The sequence below is a fragment of the Helianthus annuus genome, chromosome 1, assembly GCF_002127325.2.
Source record: "Helianthus annuus cultivar XRQ/B chromosome 1, HanXRQr2.0-SUNRISE, whole genome shotgun sequence".
Classification (NCBI taxonomy): domain Eukaryota; kingdom Viridiplantae; phylum Streptophyta; class Magnoliopsida; order Asterales; family Asteraceae; genus Helianthus; species Helianthus annuus.
In genome coordinates this window covers 130,223,119-130,229,360 of record NC_035433.2, presented here as the reverse complement: position 1 = coordinate 130,229,360, position 6,242 = coordinate 130,223,119, and positions in this window count along the sequence as shown.

Sequence of the window (6,242 nt, the reverse complement as noted above, 5' to 3'; positions counted from 1 at the left end):
ATGAACAACTTCTTCAGCAAAAAGAAGGAACGGAATCTACGCGACCGCACATCAGCAGCCCTGACTCCTGAACCTTCAAGAGCTACATCCGTGCAACAAGCACACTTTGAGCGAAAATGGGACTGCAACATCGCAGACACCCATGAAGAGCTACAGACATAATCATAGCTTCCGCAGAGTGGTTGCTACGGTAGAGCAAAGCTCACTCCACATCACCGAACGAGGCTACCTCGTTGTAAACTCGGTATTGGAGCGTGAAGGAAAGTGGCTCCAGAAAGAACGCAGATACGTGCTCTACACAAGCACTTATCAAGCAGCAAGTGTCCGAACAGCGGTAACAAGTCTCCCTATGACTTTGTTTACCTGCCAACGGACCGCGGTAACAAGTCTGCTTAGGACTTTGTTTACCTACCAATGGACCGCATGGAATAAACAACGATGGGCATCCCCTTGCCTATGACCATGTTTATTTACATTAGTTTAGATCCACATTGTTCGACCAAACAGGGCCAACAATGACGCAACGAGGTAACCGCAAAGAACGTACGGTTACTTGAGAGCTATCAAGATGAACACGCACACCCCACAAAAAAGGGATGGTCATCTCATCATAGGATGCTGAACATAGAACTTGAGCAAAGTTCTAACACAACATCCAAAACCTTCAAACCCGACCGCAAAGGTTGGTTTAAAAGCTTTTCTTTTCTTCTTCGTGCACCATTCTGGCAAATGGTTCGAAGAAGAAACTGTGACAACTCGAAATCTAGAACCTTTCGTTGTGTCGTGATGTAACTTGCTTGTACATTATGTGATTAGTTGAATGATTAAACTTAATGATAAACGTGAACTTTTATGTGCTTTGTATGTGTGCATTTGTATATATATATACGTGTACGTGTTTTATGTGAACCGAGAACCCAACCCGAGAACAAAGAACCCGACTCGAGACCATGAGGTCTCGAGTGAATAGTGACCGAATGGGCCTTTGGGCCGAGAACCTTTGGCCGGTTGGGCCTTTGGGCCGTAAACCCCACTCGAAACCCACTAAGGGTGCACCACTTGGAACTAGCCTATATATATAAACCACCCTTAGTTAGTTCTTGCCATTTGTTGAACATTACACACACACACTCTCCTACTTTTCTCTCTAAGCCTTAAGAACACAAACACATTTCCAAGACTCTCGGATCCACTCGGTTGGCACAAGAACTCTCGGATTTGGAACTTTGGATCGACACACACACACACATCACCAACCGGTTAGTATCTATCATGTTTATGGTTGATTTTTGTTGTGTTTTGTGATGCATGAATAAGATGATGTTTATGGTTAGAGATTACATGTTGTTCTTGATGTTTATGATGATTCTAATATGCACAATGATGAACCGGTTAGCATATACTATATGATGAGTGTGATATTTTGTGTCTAAATGAAGTTTGAATCACTTTTGTTGATAAACATGAAATCGGGTTGCACTTGTCATGAAATCGGACATATATGAAAACCGAGTTGTGTGTTATGTTTAGTGTTTTGATGATTGTTCATAGTTTTGGGTGAATAAGTGATTAATATGTTATGAACTTGTTGAATATGGGTTTGAATATTGAAGAACACTTTGAATGATAGTTGAAGATTGAAAACCCTTGTGATTTTGATCCATCTTTGACTAATAGCCTGATTAGGAAATATGTTAGTGGGATTCTATTGGTTATTTCCGGATTTGGGCCTGATTATATTGTACCACTAATCTGACTACATCTGCATCAACACGTGAACTTGAAAACGACTGCTACCGACTCGCAATCACCCGGTTGCGACTCGCAACCACAGCGTGATGACTCGAGACCACGCGGTTGCGACTCGCAACCATAACAGGACAAGCCGAGACCACAGGTTACGAGTCCCGTTGCGACTCGAGACCTCAGCATGACAAGCCGAAACCACGGTTGCGACACCGGTTGCGACTCGCAACCACCTGAGATCAACACACACAGCATGACTCGAGACCATGCTTGCGAGTCCGGTTGCGACTCGAGACCACACTTTGGGCCTTAGTTAATGGGCCAGACTGATGGGCTTCTGTGTTAACCGCTTTTACGTGTTTGGGCCTAAGTAGTTGGGCTGAACTTGTGAACCGTATGTGCTACTGTTGACTGTTAACTGTTACTGCTAAACGTGCTTGCCAAACGTGTTGAACAATTGTGCACTACTTGGTTCGAATCTGATTATACGTGATATCCGTGTTAGGACGTTATTGACTACTTGCGACTTGATTGACTTCTGTGTTTGACTGCCGAGCAAACCAAGGTGAGTTCACACCCTTTACAAAGCATGGGATTCCCTGGGTTGGGAACGGGGTTAAGGAACGTGGTTCCTCGTCTACCTTGGGTAGGACGTCAGTGGTTCAGGAATGTGATTCCTCGTCCGGATGGACGGATAAACGTACTAGACTAAAACTCTATCACGAAGTCCCTCCTTTTTGTATCGACTAATCGCCTGGCCAATGGCGAGCGGGTCATTAGTTAGATAGCGCTATTTAGGTCTGACAAGCCTCACACCGTGCCGCAGAGGACGGGCGTGAACTAATGGATCTGGGGCACGTCAATGATGATAGACATTGATGTTTTCACGGCACATAAACATGACTACAGTCAGCAATCGATACGGTAACGAGTCTAGTATACACATGGGGTAGCCCCCACGGCTGGAGAGCCAGATGATGTACGCATGGGGTAGCCCCCACGGCCGAAATGCCTGATAACTATCATGGGGTAGCCCCCACGGCCGGAGTGCCGGAGTAACTGGGAATGAACTGGTCACGTTTTTTTTTTTAAACTATGGGGTAACCCCCACGGCAGGATGCCAGATAAAGTAAACTGTTTTCGAAACAACTAAAACGAACGCCCACCCGTGAACTCACTCAACTAGTTGTTGACTCGTTACTTCATGCTTTGCAGGACCATAGGTACTCAGTGGGAGCTTGCATGGAGGAGGATCGTTGTGGGACAGGGATTGCTACAAGACTATGTTAAACTTGAAACTTTTGGAACTTATGTTATAACTTTAAACTTATGCTTCCGCTTGCAACTTAAACTTATTTGTTTTGGAACACCAATCGTATTGGTTAAACTTTTATAATTACTTATATGCTTGTTCAGTATGATTGGTGGCTGGATCCTGGTCAGTCACGCCTCCAAGCGGTAGTACTCCGCAGGTGGGATTTTGGGGGTGTGACAGATTGGTATCAGAGCCATTGGTTATAGTGAACTTGGTTTTAATAAAGGAGAAACGTTTTTGTTAAAACCAGACTATAACCGGTTTAGTGCTCAACGGTCCACAACGACACTTCGCTCCTCATGCAAGGCTCGACGCTTTAGGTAATATGATGTATGTATATTGCCTACTTGTTAGTTGCGTAGTACATTGCTCATGGTATGCTGGATTAGTATAGCTACTGTTGTTTGAACACGTGTGTGCTTACTCTGTCCTACTATCGTGCTTTCGCGAACCTCTCTCACACGTATTGCTTTTATTATGAAGAACCATGTCTGGACGCGTTAACATGACACAAGCCCAGTTGACGGCTCTGATCAACGAACGAGTTGCCGCAGCGCTCGCAGCTGCACACGCAGGAGGTATATCCTGCAGTCCGAAATTGTTCTAGGATCATTTGGATCCTACTCTCGTGAACCAACCTTTGTGTTAAACTCTGTCTTTTCTTTCACCTACCTTAGGTCAGTATGCTCAGGCACCGGTGTGCACTTTTAAGACCTTTATGGACTGTCGACCCACAACTTTTAGCGGAACTGAAGGAGCAGTAGGTCTCCTACACTGGTTTGAGAAACTGGAGTCTGTGTTCGAAATGTGCGAATGCCCTGAAGCGCGCAGGGTGAAGTATGCTACTGGTACTCTCGAGGGTTTGGCTCTCACGTGGTGGAATGCTCAAGTGCAGATGTTAGGGTTGGTTGCTGCCAACGCCACCCCATGGGAAAACTTCAAGGAAATGATCAGGGAGGAATACTGCAGTCGTGACGACATTCACAAACTGGAAGATGAGTTCTACAATCTTAAGATGTCGGGATCAGAGATTGAGGCATATACTAAGAGATCGCATGAGCTTGCCTTGTTGTGTCCTACTATGGTGGATCCTCCCTACAAGCGAATTGAACTCTATCTCAAGGGCTTGGTGCCAGAGATCCAAAGTCATGTGACTTCAGCGAACTTGACTACTATCCAACAGGTCGTACAGTTGGCTCACCGACTCACTGATCAGGCGGTGGAGCAGAACAAGTTACCGAAGCGAATAGGTGCTGCAACTACTTCTGGTACTTCTAGTGGGGATAAACGGAAATGGGATGGAACTTCAAGCAGGGGTTCAACTTCAGTGCAAACTCAGTCTCAGCAGAGAAAGACGGACGATCACAAGAGCCCCAGTCAGCAATCGTCCGGTGGTCAAAGTCATGGTGGATACAAAGGAAATCACCCCAAGTGCAATCGTTGCAACTTACATCACAGTGGGCCATGCACCAGGGGCAACTGTCATCGATGCAACAAGCCTGGTCATGTTGCAAAGGATTGCAGGAGCGCATATCCTGTCAATCAGAATCGTCAGCAACCTCAGCAGAACCAGCGACAGCAGCAGGGTAACAACAAAGGATGCTTTCAGTGTGGAGCTGAAGGCCACTTCAAGAAAGACTGTCCCCAACTGAATCAGAACAACAACAACAATCAGGGGAATGGTAACAATGGGAACAACAACAATGGTGCTAGGGGGCGTGTGTTCGTGATTGGTCAAGGTGAAGCAAGGAATGATCCCAACGTGGTGACGGGTAAGTTCCTTCTCGACGACTTTTATGTTACAGTCTTATTTGATTCGGGTGCCGATACTAGCTATGTGTCACTAGAAGTTAGTAAGATGCTTAAGCGTATTCCTACACCCCTGAGCGACAAGCACACCGTAGAGCTAGCTAATGGTAAGAGTTTGGAAGCCTCACACGTAGTCAAGGGTTGCCAGCTTATTCTCGCTAACCAGACCTACTCTATTGATCTTATTCCTATTGTCTTGGGTAGTTTCGACGTTGTCATTGGGATGGATTGGTTATCCCGACACCGAGCAGAGATTCTTTGCAACGAGAAGATCGTTCGTATTCCTGGTTTAGGTAGTGAACCTCTCATGATTCGTGGCGACAAGAGAAGTGCTGTTGAGAACATCGTCTCTCTTCTTAAGGCCCAGAAATGCTTACGAAAGGGCCACACTGCGATTTTGGCTCTAGTTACTGATACCACAGAAAAGGAGAAGAAGCTAGAAGATTTTCCCGTTGTACGCGACTATCCAGAGGTATTCCCTGAAGAATTACCTGGTCTTCCGCCCCATCGCCAAGTCGAGTTTCAGATTGATCTAGCTCCTGGAGCCGCGCCTGTAGCCCGTGCACCTTATCGTTTAGCTCCATCAGAGTTGGAAGAACTCTCCACGCAACTACAAGAACTCTTGGATAAGGGTTTTATTCGTCCTAGCTCATCGCCTTGGGGAGCTCCAGTACTTTTTGTGAAGAAAAAGGATGGTACCTTCAGAATGTGTATCGACTATCGCGAACTCAACAAGGTGACTGTAAAGAATCGTTATCCTCTACCGCGTATTGACGACTTGTTCGACCAGTTGCAGGGGTCGAGCTACTATTCAAAGATCGATCTGAGATCGGGATATCACCAGCTGAGAGTCCGAGAAGAGGATGTCTCTAAGACAGCCTTTAGAACTCGTTATGGACACTATGAGTTTCTGGTCATGCCGTTTGGGCTGACGAACGCACCGGCAGTTTTTATGGATTTGATGAATCGAGTGTGCAAACCGTATCTGGATAAGTTTGTTATAGTCTTTATCGACGACATCCTGATCTATTCTAAGAGCAAAGAAGAGCACGAACAACATCTACGACTTATTCTGGAACTCCTTCGGAAGGAACAGCTTTACGCGAAATTCTCGAAATGCGACTTCTGGCTTCGAGAGGTCCATTTCCTAGGGCATGTGGTGAACAAGGATGGGATTCACGTTGATCCATCCAAAGTGGAATCTATTAAGAACTGGCCTGCGCCTCGCACACCAAAGGAAATTCGCCAATTCTTGGGATTGGCAGGTTACTACAGGAGATTCATTAAGGATTTTTCTAAGATCGCGCAGCCTCTCACTTTGTTAACGCAGAAAGGCGTTGTTTATCGTTGGGGAAATGCACAAGAGTTAGCT